This window comes from Dicentrarchus labrax, unplaced genomic scaffold, assembly GCF_905237075.1.
Source record: "Dicentrarchus labrax unplaced genomic scaffold, dlabrax2021, whole genome shotgun sequence".
Taxonomy (NCBI): Eukaryota; Metazoa; Chordata; class Actinopteri; family Moronidae; genus Dicentrarchus; species Dicentrarchus labrax.
In genome coordinates, this window is record NW_026136715.1 from 3,489,182 (window position 1) to 3,504,966 (window position 15,785).

At 39.6% G+C, this 15,785-nt stretch overlaps 1 protein-coding gene across 1 annotated transcript in view; it reads left to right on the forward strand.

Moving 5' to 3' along the window:
* tcea2 (transcription elongation factor A (SII), 2) overlaps nucleotides 1–15,785 on the forward strand; it is a 125,692-nt gene that overhangs the window by 64,282 nt on the left and 45,625 nt on the right. The gene's annotated exons all lie outside the window — the stretch shown is intronic.

A 15,785-nucleotide genomic window follows, 5' to 3' on the forward strand; every position in this document is an offset into this window, starting at 1 on the left:
GATATATTGGCAGAAATGGAATTTAATATTCATATTATGATTCATTCATCATTGTATTATCACCTGACAATAAGCATTGTTGTGTTTTTGTTACCTTAGAATGAGCCATTTCTGTCTACTGAGGGAGCAGGTTCTCTTCTTCAGAGTACTCTGTGTTGAACCGGCATGTTTCTACAGTAGCCCAGAATGGACAAACCGAACACTGGCTCTAGATAGGGCCCTAGTGCTTTCCACAACTTTCAAGGCCACCGTAGTTTCTCCTAGACACTTTGAACAGGAGAGTGAGACGAGGGGGTTGTAATCTGGATCTTTAGCTACGCCTCCTAATAAAAACGCTGATGGCCGAGATTATTCAGCGTGAATCCGACATGAAGAAAGTTGTAAATGTCATCTTAACGTCAATCATCCATCAAGGCAACAAACTCCCGGCTCAACGGAACCACCGCTTACATTTCAGTGAATGAAACAATGGAATTCTGTGCGAGAACTGCACACAATAGCCACCTAGATATTTATCCTGAGGGAAATTCAAGACCTACTCTACACTGAAACAGGGCGGACCTTTGCACCGTCACTTGTATCACAAAGTGACAAACAATGTGAACGCAGACATTGTGGGGAATCTAATCACAGCACGATACAACCTGTTGCGGTTATGATGATGATGATTGATTGAAAACTCTGAAAAAAGTTACATGTACTTTTGAGTTCAGATTTTTTTGTCACCTATTCAATGTGCTCCCAGGCCTCCTGGTGCACGGAGGGTTGTTTGGATGCTGAAGCACCGCAAAGTGCTGCAAAGGGCTGCTTACTTCCAGCCCATGCTAACCAACCAGGCTGACAGCGAGTCAGTCAATTTATCTCTCAAGTGTTGGACAGACATATACATGTAGGCACATTATTACTGTAAAGCAGGAGCAAATAATAAAGATCGTTAATAAAGATCAACACATCAACGTCTGAAAATATCCACAAACCACCACAAAAAATCTAAATTAGTTCAGCGAGCCTGTCTAAAGCTGTTTAATAATTCTATCAAATAACAGGAGCATAACCGATGACTGCCTTTTTTCTATTACTCATCAGGATGTTTAATTTAGATGCAAATTGTCAGGAAGGGGAGGGAAATAAATGCCACAGGGATCACTTAAATGTGACAGAGACGACACCCACAGGTGACTGGAACAACAATAAAAAACAGGAAAAAAAAACATGGGGGGCCAAAGAGGAGAGACGTGTTTGATGGATTATTTTTCATAAACTGGACCTCGAGTTGAGTAAGAGGAATGAATGTGCTGCGTGTCTGCAGGCAGCTGGAGAGAAAAAAAAGTAGAGAGTGATGGAGAAACAAATGACAGAGAATAAATGAGGAGATGGAGAGGCGGAGGAAGGAGTGAGACAACTGCAGACAGAGATGGAAATAAACTGACACAGTGAAGGAATGAGAAAAATTTATAAAAAATTTGATTGAGTATGATGTGGAGAGAAAATACAGTGACAGAAAAACTAAATAAATAAATGGATGACATAAACAGATTTATGTCCTATTAAAATGGCAGGAAGTGTTACAGAAGACATCAAAAGAAAACAGTAGAAAATAATGCCCAGTAAATAATGGAGAACAAAAAGCATTAAAATATGTTTTATTTTTAATTGGACTAAGCTCAATATGACAGGTGTAACCAAGGGAAAGAGGACAAAGCATTTTCCTCCTCCAGTCATTTATCTCCTCTACATACGGCTGCTCAGCTGCACTTCCCTTTTGTTTTTATTGTGCTGCAGCACAGCAGCGTTCAGGGAGAGAGAACTGCCTGAGAAAAGACATCAAATTACAGAGAATAATATGCAAATAGAATGAATCATAGAAAAGTGCAAGAGACTCAGTCTGTCGACCCTAAATTAATTATCTCGCTTTAGAAAAAGAACAAGAGAGAAACCCGCCTACTTTAGTAAGTCAGGAATTCCACAGCAATAATTGTTTCTGCTACAGCTAGAAAAGTTTGAATTTATACATCTTAATGATGCAGAAATATTGTAATTTCACACTGGAGAATTAGATAAAACTCAGTTTTCACTGGAAGTTCATGAAACACTTTCTCCCTGTGCTGGAACTTCCAGATTATGCCTGTAAACCGTGGATGTATAAAGAGAACTAATACAGCATTGGAGGTGGCGCTCCATTCGTTCCTATGAAAGCTGCCCAGTGGCACATTAAGCCAAAAACTTCCCGCTGCAAAGAAATCACCAGGATGAATACACACTGTGCATGCTCTGTGGCCACAGTGGCCCATAGAGGATTCACACTTGAAACCAAGCTGGCTAACTCCCGGTTTAGCCCTCCATTAACTTGAATGGGCATAAATATTCTATTGAATCTTCTAGACTTTAGAAATGTTATTGGACTAAATGGATCATTTCTGATAGTGAAACGATTCATTTTTTGTGATGCAAAATTGTATTGTTTCCACCTTTTTTACAGCCACTTCTTTCACAATGTAACCTTATGGGAAAAAGTATTTTTGGGCCATTGTGCATCACATGATGGACGCCACTGTCACTGTCAACAACAATGTCAAATGGCCTTCAAAGCACAGTCATGTTTCCACAGTAGCCCAGAGAGAACAAACCAAACACTGGCTCTAAATAGGGGTGTTTGACATTTCATGAGCCACCGTAGTGTATCCTTCGTGCTTAGAAGGGGAGGGTTAAGTGAGGGATTTGCAATCAAGTACACCGCTAAATGCCCTTAAACCCTGGACCTTTAAAACCATATTATATGGTATTATAAATAAATATATCTCAGGAAGTGCAGGAGGGAGTCCCAACATAATATTTCAGCATGGATCAGAAATCAGTCAAAGAGCAATAAAAAGGATCAATTTGCATGCCTGAATCTAATAAAAGAGAATAAATCCCAAAAGCCAGAGAGCAAGTAAGACAAAGGCAAATGAATGTAGATACAGAGGTGTTGACAGAAGCGGGGGTGTAGATGGTAAACATAGGGAAAAAAGAAGCAGTGGTGAAAGCACAAGAGAGAGAGAGAGAGAGAGAGAGAGAGAGAGAGAGAGAGAGAGAGAGAGAGAGAGAGAGAGAGAGAAATGTAAATAATTTCAATAAAATGACTTTGACAGCAGGAGCTGGGAGAATTTATCAGCAAGATGAAGGTACTATAAACTAAGGAAAGGAAGACAGGAAATGCAAATGATAATGATGGTGAAAGGGTTAAATGAAGGGAGAAAGACTGAATGACAGACAGGAAATTAAAGGTGTTGACAGTCATATTAGGATTAATGAAACAGGAAGGGTGAAGCCACCGGTGAGATTTTAATGAAAAGCTCCTTCAGATAAGCCTGAAGGTCAGTTAAGGACGGAGGATTCATTCTTATTCCAGTGAGATTAGAAAGTCCAGGACCTTCAGTGTCTCTGCAGAGGGTTTATTAGCCCCTGGCTGGTTTGCAGAGTCAGACTGGCAAATATATTTATTTAGCGCCTTATTACATGCATGTCTCAGAGGGTTTCACACACCATATCACAAGTCATACACAAGGCTCTGCATTTATGTAATTTCCATCCAAAAATACCCAGTTTTCTTTTGAGATAAGCAGGGCTGTTTAAAGCAATTTTCACTTGGATTTCATGTCCTGACACCTTCTTAAAGTTGTACTTCCTGTTGCGAGAAGATGACAATCCCTGCAGTTTACTGTAAACGAGGTCCTCTTTTGACATCGGCAGCTCAGAAAATGCATCATGTGGGGAAAAAAATGGGAAACACAAATGAGTTTATGAGATTATGTGCCAGTGTCCCTCTAAGGAAATGAATATTAATGATAAAAAAAACACAACGACAAATGGTTTGTGCTGCAAAAAGTGTTTTTAAAATCAAAATGTCATTTGGGTCCATTTAAAAAAGAAGCATTTTCCCCACCAGTGTCATTATCTATGCACAAGAAAAGAAAATAGAGAAACGTTGAATAGATAAATTATTAAATGTGTACCAAGACAAATGGACCATTAGCTTCAATCAAGTCTGTCCTAGAAATTATGTTTATATACTGCTAATTGTGCTAAGAAACATAAATAGTGGGGCGCCCTGGTAGCTAGCCTGGTAGAGCTTGTGTCCCCATGTACCAAGGCTGAGTCCTCACTGCAGTGGCCTAGGTTCAAATCCAGCCTGTGACCCTTTGCTCCCCATTTCCTGTCACTCTTTAGCAGTATCAAAAGAAGCATTTAGAGAGCTCCACCACCTGCCCCGCAACCATTTAGTGCTCTGTGCAGAAAAAAAAGCTTCTTCTTACCCACTTGTATTTGTTTTTCTGTTTTATTGTTATTATTAATCATAATGTGCTCCATCCTGCGGTATAAGTAATATCCAAATCGTTGCTAAGATCTCAGATCTGCAGCTCTCGGTATGAAGTCAGGCAGGGATCCAATTACTCATCTGGGCTGCAAGCCTTCACCTTGCCGCCATGCCCCTCTCTGTTGTCGCAAACAAACTTGTTATTTTCTGAGCCGAAATTGATAATCATGTTTCACAGCAGCGAATGGTTATCAGGGAAGTATGATAGTGCCAATTAAATCTGCTCCTCAGTCTCTTGTGGTGGTTGGTCCCGGTTGCCAAAGAGCAATAGACTGACATTCTCAAGAGAGCACTGGTGACGGCATGACATCTCAGTGCATCTGCAACACCAGCCGTGTTGTGTTAATGATTACTTTCTACAAAACTGATCCGCCATCGTATTTGGAGTCATGTTACGAAGGTTACACAAAACCTTCATAACAAAACACAAAAGTGTTCGGAAAGTTAACAGGTTGTAATTTTTTGGTTCCAGAACAGAGCAGTGGCAGGCAAAATGCTCAGCTTACTTACATATTTATGCACTGACCTGGTACGCACCTGAATCATTTTTAATACAACTGTAAGTTTAACATAATGAAATCTGCACTGACTTATTGGTTAATTATTGTTTGTTGTAGAAATATATTTTTTATATATTTTTATTTTTAGCAGGTTCTGTGTTAAAGCTTGGTCAGAAGCTGCGGCACAGAGCTACATCAAATCAAAGGGGTTAAGTTCAACACAACACAAACAACATTGGATTCCTAGGTATTCATTTTTTTAAACTCATTGGAACCACACACACACACACACACACACACACACACACACACCAACACACCAGAGAGAGACATGCAGTATTTACCGCCATGTACTGCACCAGCAAATCACTGCATTGTGATGTACGGTGTTTGTGCGTGTCTGTTTGTGTGTGTGTGTGTGTGTGTGTGTGTGTTTGTGTTGTCTGAATGTTGGTAGGCGTCTGCCTCTACATCACTTCCTTGTCACCTCAGGAACAAACACTGAGGGCGTTGATCTACACCGGTCTGTCAAGAGCCAACAAGCTGAACAAAGTCAGTGCTGACACACACACACACACACACACACACTCAAACACACACACATGACTTGTCAGTATATGTTTTCCTGTCCCCAAAAAGTACACACTTGCACATGGACTGTACAATATGTTTCCTGGACGTTTTAACAGCTGAAATGATGAAGTGTTCCATTTATAACGTCAATTCGGCACCCCCAGTTGCAATACCACAGTTGTAGATAAGGACAGCTGTACATGTGCATTTGTTATGGTTACATTACGTATGATACGCCACGGCCGGTTACATTGACTGCTTGCCCCATTATGCTTCTGGCACACACAGCGTCGTTCTTCGTCAGCATTCCTTTCCCGTTTCGCATTAGTTACTGTCCATCATGAAACTCTGTAAATCACTGAGAGTTGAGGCCGAGCAGCCGGAGGGAATCAGAAGGAAACCCAGAAAACATAATCAGTGACATAGTTGGTGGTGTGTAACTACTGCCATAAAGCGTTACGCATTTATAGCAACCTATCTATCTATCTATCTATCTATCTATCTATCTATCTATCTATCTATCTATCTATCTATCTATCTATCTATCTATCTATCTATCTATCTATCTATCTAATAATAGCAGTCTCAAACAGATTGCAACAGAAAAGATTATGTAATAGATATCACAAAAGTTGTTTTATTTGGTCATCACTGTTGTTAAAGCTGTTCTCTTTAAACTACAGAGACATGTGGTTTCATCATCAAGTCCAACACAGGCAAGAAACAACTTTTTTTTTTATCCAATTGGCCACATCTTAATCAATCCAAAATCAATGTGTCGCTCAGCAGCTTACCACCTGATTAACAGAACCAGGCCTCCAGATGATGACTGTTTTCTTGCCAAAGCCTCAGAAAGAGAAGAGGAACCAACCACATGTCTACCAGCATGTGTCTGGTGCTAATGGACCACTGCTGTTTGCCACGTGAATCACATTTGCAACCAATTCAATCAGTTGGACTAGTTTAACTAATTTGGGGATTTCTATGGTGACACTGCAGGTGAAGTTGCACCTGTTTTCCAACACTGCCGTGGTTTCTGAATTAGAGATCAATGTTTGACTAGGTCATAGTTTCTGTCTCAGCCTGGATACACAGTGCAGACAAGCATTTTAATAGTGCTTTTTCATTTTCCCACTTTTTGAAGGGTGTGTGAGTCCTACGCAATGAGACAATGATTTTAGACATTTCGGGAATGCAACAAATAAATCTACGTTTGCTGTATTGTTTTGTCTAATACATGCTGGTTCATTTAAATGGGGGACTTTGCATTAACCCGATGTCAACAGCCCAGATGGCGAAAGCAGCACATTCAAAGAGCAGGACTTTCAGTCATCTGTCTGTGTCTACACAGGATGCATTCAGGCACAGTATTAAGTGTAGGTCACCTGCATTTTGGCAGCACTCAGAACCTAATACCCAATCACTGTAGTTGAGCACATATAACAGAAGAAAATAGACGTTAAGTATAAAAATACACTTTGGGTGTGTTTTATTTGTGTTATATGCATCCTGTAGTTGGACACTGTAGTGAGACAATAACAGAAGTACAAGAACAGACACATTTATTGATATGGAAACAGAGAAGAGGCCACAGGCATTAACCTCCGTAGAAAACACCACAGCAATATTACCTCAACATAAATCACCTAAAGACAACACTGAGAAGTGGAGTTTCAGTAAAGTGAATCCAACTGTTTTCTGTTATTATACATGTATAGCTGTATATCTTAATTATCTGAAACAACACAGTGCAGACTTTTATAATATAAAATCTATACAACAAATGAGCAGTTCAGTCAGCAAGTCTAATACTGTTATAATGTTACTATGTTCTCCAGAGAAAAACTGGCTTATAATCAATATGGAGCCACTTACCAGTTGTCACATTCATGAATTACATACAGAGCAGCTAATGAACAATCATTAGGTATGAGCTGTGGGACTGTATATATTTATTCTTACTCTCTGCTCTGCAAGAGCTGAGCCCTGAAAAGATCACAAGATTTTTTTTTCTCTTCCCCACAAAAAGAGCCAGAAGTCGGAGTTGAACCTATAGCTGCTGCAGCAAGCCTTGGTACATGGGGCATCCTGATAGCTCACCAGATAGAGGTGGTGCCCCATGTACCATAGCTTGCTGCAGCAACTATGTATCTCACATTTTGTTTGTAGTACTATAATAATAGTAAAAGTCAAAAATAATGGTTTATTCTTTGAATATCACCATGGAAAACGAACCAGCACTGCACAGCTTGTAACTGCATGTTCTGTTCTCTTTATAGATATGTTTTCTTCCTAACCTAGCCAAATCTTCTCAACAGGGGGTCCTCTGAATTCAAAGCTTTGATAATAACATCTCTTCTTGGTGTGGTTTCAGTTCAAACCAACGATAAAGATTTACGTTATTCCTCTTCCTCTTGCCTTCAATGGCTCTTCATCTATTGAAACCTTGTCTTTATACACTTTCCATTTAAATGGCATAGCTGTAAAGATTCACAGCCTTCCATTAAAAAAAACCCACTTTGGATCGATGCGACAAAATGGAGGATGGTTCTACAGCAATAAAGTCACTCCATCAACCTCCTTCATGAGTTACTGGGCAAAAACACCACATACTTATATATTGAGCCAGACTGCGTGGTCGATGTTGATGCATCTGAATAAGATCTAAGATTCTTTTTCTGGTATATAGTGTCGTCTCCTATCTTAGAATGAGTTATTTAAATCTCTTGACATGTAAATTATGTCGATATTTAACATGTTCCCTTTTGGTTTTTCCACTTTTTTTTATTTTTTACCTTGAAGCTCAGTCCAGAAACTCCAGTATATCTGAAAAAAGAGCAGTGGTTAGAGAAGTTGGCTTGTGACCGGAATGTCGACGGTCAAACCCAGAGAGGCAGGATAAACCTCAATGACACTAAACTCGTAAAAACAAAGATTTTAGATGTATGGAACATTCCAGTGATAGATGCGAAAATCTTTTAAAAAAAACACTTAAAACCCTTTCAATCTCAGTAGTTCCAGAAGCTATGGAACTAAGGCAACTAAACTCAGCATCTAAAAATCCTTTGTGTTTCTTTTATGTAACATTTGGGAAAATAAACGAAGCATTAAGAAACAATGGCAGCATTTGAAAGTAAGTTACTCAAAAAGTTCTTGGAACCCTGGGAAACTGCATGCTGTAGTGGCAGCTTATCACACACAGTCACTGTCTGAAAATTAAAGACTGTCCTTAACAGCAGCATTAGTCATTTGTTCCATTATTTAAGGTAAACCACCTCATGGGATAGTGCAAGTAATGAATGTTGTCTGTCAATATCATGACATAATTATAGTGCCTCTTAGGGATGAGGTTAGGATGGAGGATGTACAACACTGGTGATATTGTTCACATCCAATCTGCTATCAACATTATTGCCCATTAACCTGGTAGTTTTAGTTGCCTAAAGTTAAACAAACCAGGCCAGCCGATCAGATCAGTCTCCATCTCTCACTCATGCCATACCAGTTTTGTCAGTGACTTCTGAAATTACCCATAACACCCCTGCATAAAAAAAGCATTTGGAATTGCCCCTGAAAGACTTAAGACTTGACTTGGACTCTAGCTCAGAGACTTGAGACAATTACTTTTGTGAGCATCCCTGGTATGAAGACATATTAAAAAATTCCAGGTATGAGGTGAATATAAATGTGACGGGAAATAAATAATTAATACAGCCCAATTTCACCCAAACTCTCCACATGGAGTGTTCTGTAATTGTTTCCTGCAGCCAAAATGGAAGCACTGCCTGCTAACTGAGAGGTACACAGAGTGCTGCAATGAGTGCGTTCACATTTTCACTTCAGTCAACAAGACGGCAGCAACTGAGAAATAAGTGGAATTATTTCTCATTGATCTGGTGGAGCAGCCCAGTAGTGGGCAGGTTTCGTTGTTGCAGAAAGGTTTAAATATTCTGTCTTAAATCCCAAGGCAAAACAGGGTTAAGAAACTAGTCTCTGTTCATTCATCTTCCTGCAGACAGCCGGCATGCTACATTGCTGGCCTGGATGCACTAACAAGTTGATTAATGGTTCTGGTGTGTGGTCCAAATTTCTCTCCCTCGCCTTCTTCTCCATTCTCCATCTGCCAGCTACAATCGGCTCACTACGCAGGAAAGCTATCTAACAGGGGCAAATAAGGCAGTGTGGTGCTACTGAGTGCGAGGACAGTTTCTCATTCACCTCCAACACAAATGAGCAACAATATTTCTGGAGTGTGGTCACTATTGTTTGCTCAAGGACTAGTGGCAACAATGGACTCATTGTGTGCTGCATTTTGAGCAGTCAGGCTTCTTCTTATATTCAGTATCTCAGCTTATCTCCTACACAAACAAGACAATATGACCTTTCTTGCCATGTATGTGATGGTTTTGTTTGAAAACGTCTATCTCACTATTTTTTAATAGCACTGAAGGTGAAAAGCCACACTTTTGACCATTTCTTCCTCTCCGCCATGACTCCTTCTCCAGCAGCTTAGATGCATGAGTTTAACATTGTTTCGCAACTCGTAACAGTCACGAAAAACATGCCGGCATCAATAAAAGGAATTGATTACCTCAGTGGTATACGATTCCGATGGATTGGACAATTTGGAACCAACTGGAACTTCTTAAGAGGAGTAATGATACATGTATAAGAATATTTATTGATTTTCATCTATAAAATAAAAACAGATTTGGTATTTTACCAAACTTGAAGCCATAGTTGCTGAAGAAAGTATGGACGGAGTAAAAGTGGCAATGAAATCATCCTCCAACCTTAATATTTTAATTTTAATGTTAATTTATTTATGTTTTCTTACTTCTTCTTCTATTTAATCTAAACCCAACTCATGAGCTTTCATAAGTTAATATATCATAGGAAATGTATGCTCTTTGAACATGAAGAAGAATTGGTTGTCCAAATGGAGGAAAGCAGAAACACAAGTGAAGTTTCTTTAAACCAAGGCTCATAAAACGTACATATCCTTGTCAAAAGGATTTGGAAGTTACTATATTAATGAAATTTAGTTAACTGTCAGGGATTTCAAGCTAGTAGCTCACATGGGCGTGAGACAATGTGAACAAATGCATGTTCAGAGCTTGACTGGACAGAAAGTGCTGTAAATAGCTGCTACTGCACCTATACAGTCAGCAGCTCCATACAAATGAGAAAATATCCCGGGGCAAGGTAGCAGTGCACATGAACCAGTTCTGCAGCGTGAGCTGCCTAACAGACAGTAAAGTATAGCAAGTGAGGAGAGGCTGCAATACAGCAGGACAGTTGCACTTTAAAATAAGAGTGGAGAGGAAGGTCATATAGTACATGAACTGAAACCTTCTTCCCAGCATGCACAGGCAGATATTAGCAGCTTATAAATGTCTTTCTGATACTTGAATTCAAATCATTCAACTTTTATTTGATGTCCAAGGTTCAAGGAGATTCTGAACATGATTTTCTACTTTTCTTATATAAAGGGACGTCAGAGACCAATGAGGACACAAAGTAACCAGTAAGGAAATTCAAAAGAGTTAAACATGCTTTTCACAACATGCTCTATGTCTATATTGAAATATTGGCATCAATAGTTAAAAAAAAAAAAATAATCAGTCAAAAAATCATCAATAGATATTTCATTTTTCTTTTTGATTCACAATGCAATGTCCAGGGCATTTTTGTACTTCATATTTATTTTCTGAAAAAGAACATTTCACATTTCATACATTGATCCATTTCAAGAATACTTTTCAGTATTGGAACACCTCTAAAAGACATGGTTCAAGGTAATTTGAATAAAGTTGTAACTCCTTCATTGTACACACACAGAACATAACAGATAATTAAATTCAGATTAAGGGAATAGTGTATAAAATAGATAAACATAGAATTAAATAAAACCAGGAATTTTAGAGCTTTCTTGGCTTGGAACACGGTTCCACCGTCAAGCGCTTGATCCAGGATGTTGACGGGGGGAAGGTCTCTGTAAAGATGGTGACATTCTTAGTCAGTCTCTGATTTCCCATTTCATCCAGACCGGACATTAGCCAGGAGCAGCCCTAACATGTAAACCAAAAATCAAAAAGAAACCATCAATTGTGGCAGACAGACATATGAAAAAAGCAGCAGACCTCAGGCAATAGGTCAGTAATAGGGTTGAGACACTGCTGTGCCATGAGCAACGGCAATCGGATTGTGTTAAGCATTGCATGTGACTGTAATGTGAAATAAGAGTAGCAGGAAGTTGTCTCTTTGCAGTAGGTCTGGCTTTAGGAGAGCGTTCGCAACTAAATTACCACATCATAGTTCAATTTGTTTGCAATCGACTTGCAACTCCACAAAGATAAACACATTCAACCGCTATCAGTGAGTTGGTGGGGCGGCTGAAGAGCAGGTCAGCCACTTACTAGAAGGTTGGCCTTTTGAGCTCCAGTTCCTCCCTCTGAATGGTCGAAGTGTCCTTTGGCCTAATTGCCATTGGTGTGAGAATGGGTGAATGTATAATGTAGATGTCCTTGTTTTCTCACTTGGCAGTTCTCATAGGTTTCATGTGAATCTTTAAATCATTCCTTTATCCCTGCCTTTGTTACATCTTTTCCCGATTTGCTCCCTGTGATGCTGGAGGTGGCAAGGGAGCTGAGGTAAGTTAAGGACCTTTCAGGAGCCATTCAGACTGCTGTGGTAGATGAATCTCCTGATAAGAGAGGCAAGGAGATGGAAGATATTCCTCTGAGACCAAGAAACTCAGGGGCCAGAACTGCTCTGACATTCTCTTGTGGGAGCTGCTCATGTGGTGATACTGTTTTTGGTGGGTTTTCCCATAACGACCAACACTTAAAGCAAGATATCTGCACGCCAGATTGCCATGAAATCTTTTTTTATGGATGTTCATCATTCCCAGAGGATTATTCCTCGTAGTTCTGGTGAACCCTTGACCCTTCATCTAGCTTCACCCTTGGGGGATGTAATTAGTGTAGACAAAATATCTCATGAACGGACAGATTTATACGATGTGGGTATATTCGTACTCCCCAGAGGATAAACCCTTTGGATTCGGATGACTGATTATAACTCCACACTTCCCAACCTGGCCTGGTGCATGCTTTGTGATAACACCTCCACACCTTGAGTAAAAATAGTTCTCAGACCTCTTCCCTCAGGGGCCCAGGAGCCTGGCTGGCTTTCTCTCCTCACAGCCTGTTAACAGCTCCCCTTTCATCCCATTTGTAAATCAGTCCCTGATTGATTATAAGGCTACAGTGAAAATCAGAAGGGCTCATAGTCCTGAGAAGGAGAGGTGAGGAGGAGTAATGGGCAAAAAAAAGCTAAAGTAAGGACAGAATCAAAGGTGAGAAGAGAACAAGCGAGCAATTTAAAGATGAAAAAAAGATGAAAAATATGAGCTAACTGAGGAAGAGACAGTTTCTCATGTACAATTGTTATCATCTGACAGAGGTATCAATCAAGTTTCTAAAGGCCACTAACATTTAAAAGAACATACAAATTAAATCAAATTAGATCTCTCTGAGTAGATTCAGTTTCTGGGTTTGCAGTGGAACAGTTAGTGTAATTATAGGCTGACTGACTGAGCTCTGGTCAAACACTCACAGGGGAAAAAGAGTCGTGTTGGGCTCGATTCAATCTCTCAAAGTAATTTTATGAACAGGATTATGCACAGAAGAATAGTTTATCCAGGTTTGTTGCTATGGGTTAAGATTTCACTTACATTAGTTTACTTTTATGTAAATTGTAAAACCACACAACTGCACAAGGTATGAATTAAATGCATCAATGTAGTCTATGCTTCCAGTTGGTACAAAAAACAGCTGCTCAGCTTTTGACAAAATACCAGAAGACAAGATCATATCAGCCCTGTTTTAGACTCTCACCTCTGGTTACCAGTCAGTTTCAGAATTGATTTTAAGAGTTTACATATCACCTTTAAACTTCACTTTAGCTCCAATTTCTAATTGTGACATTAATGAGCAGTGCGAAGCCATGCCTTGTGTTGAAAAGTAGAAAATATTTACACTTTTATGCGTATTTTATTGCGTGTCACAATTTGGTGATTTGCTTCAGTGCGGATGCAACCTGTTTTCTCTTTTATTGTTAGTATTTATCTTTACTGTTGGGGGTCTTTTATTCCTGGTTTTAAATCCTGGTTTCAACCATGTAAAGCACTTTGTAACTATGTGAAAAGTTATGAATAAATTATATGGGCAGCAGGCTTAAGTATCAATGTAAGTTAATTGCAAACCATAAACCAACAAGCCACTGACGTTTGACAGGTAACTATTAACACAAAAGAACAAAATAAAGAAAAAGGAAAGGATATGTCACATAAGGGCAGCAAAATGTAAAAAACAAACAAAAACAGGCTGTTTTCAACATATATGGATGAGCGCATTGGAGCCATCATTGGAGAGGTTTTTGGTTGGGGGTGCAACCAGGTCATGCGTTCCCCTGGCCAACGGGCCACTGTGCTCAAGTTGTGATTCTGTGCATCACATATTATTTGGACATTGAGTGAATGGAACTGTTTTATATTGAAAAAGGGGGACGGATTTGGAGATGGTGCCTCGATGCGCATATGAGTCAATTTTTCTGGGTCTGCTGAGCAGCGGCATATGGAAACTGAATGTACTGTGGGGTTAACTGGATGACACCCTGGAGATCTTTTGGGACTAACAGTGGATTGGATACACCATAACTATTAAAATCTCTGTGAAAGGTCCAAGAAAGGAGCACTTTTAGATGAGATGGTGAGATTAGATAGTTTTGTGTCTGATCTAAATCTCAATCTAAAACAAAACTGTGCTCAGAGACTCAACTGGTAACATTTGTCCAGTTAAATGCACATATACCACTGTGTGGCAAAACAAGTGCAAAATGAACAGGAAGTTATATACGTATTTGATAACCTGAATGCAGTTCTAGTTGGCACTCCAATCCAATAACTTCTAGCCGCTAACACTCAAGTTTGAGCTTTTCAACTTATACAACAGTAAGAACTGATGTTACTGTGTTACTTTGTGCCTGTGTCATTTCTATGACTATAATTTGTGCAGAAGTCAGCTCGACAGTTTTAGTAATTAAATACAAGAGAGAAAGATGAAAGATATAGAATAAAAGAAAGACAAAAGAAAGAAAGAGCCATCAAACATAAGGGACTGGTCATTTATAGCGTCATGATTGCGTCATGGCTATAATTTAGACACATTTACGACCGTTTATTGCCACAAATGGATATGTAATTGTGTTGGTGTAAAAGGCTCTGAGCTCAATAGATCTGCAGCATGTGAGAACCTGATGTGGACCATTTAAATGCCCAAAGGCTATATGTGGAATTCTGCTGACTGAGAACCTTCAGTCTGTTTGCTGGAGGTTGAAAAACTGAGCCTATTCAGAGTTGCTGAGGTCGAAAGATGGAGAGAGGATGAGAGGGACTGAAGAGGAGGCCGCAGCTGTGGAGGAACAAGTGTGTCTGTGTTGTTCATCCCGCTGGCTCTCAGGGTGGAGAGACGTCTTAATGAGGACACATCTGATGTCCCCTCTGTCTAACAGCAAGAACCCATATCCCTCCTCTGGTCCTGCTCATCTCCCTGCTGCTCTTCATCGCAGCGCTGAGGTTTTCAAGAGACACTTCAACACCTGCAGGTGCCACAGAAGTCCAGGTGTGACAGGTTGTTACAAACACACCGAGTCTGCCTTTTTATTGAGCTGCATTGAGTTATCAACATATTTAAAAATTAAATAAATGAACACTCTGTAATCATAAATTACAACAACAGAATTTTTTCCACACTTCCACATTTCTTTCTATAGATATACGAAAGTAAAATATGTGATATATTGGAGCTAAAACACACAAATATAACAACATGTAGAAAAATAAAAGAATACCCAAAACATTTCTCTAAATTGAGGAGAAGTCAACAAACATTTGTATTTTCCGTCTGTACTTTGAGCCAATCTAATCTGCATAAAATAATTTGAAATGCTCATCTGTCTTTCCCGGCATTCATCAGATCCACTATCTCTCATTCATTTTTTATCAACCACTCAAGCTTGACTTTTTTTTGTTTCTCTTATCCCACTACGTTCCTTTTATCTAAGTGCCATTATCTCCCTCTGTTCTCTCTCAGTGGGCCTGTCTTTGTTTCATCATTTCTCTCTCCGTCCCGCAGCTCTTATCAGGAGGAGCTGCGCACCTGAGAGCACTTCACACTCTGTTGGAGAGGATGCATCAGGTGGGAATACTTAGGTGTCTTCTCACACACAAAGACAGGGGAGTAAAACCTCATCAGTGTTCACAAATATCCAGTGAAAGAAAGCATGTTGAT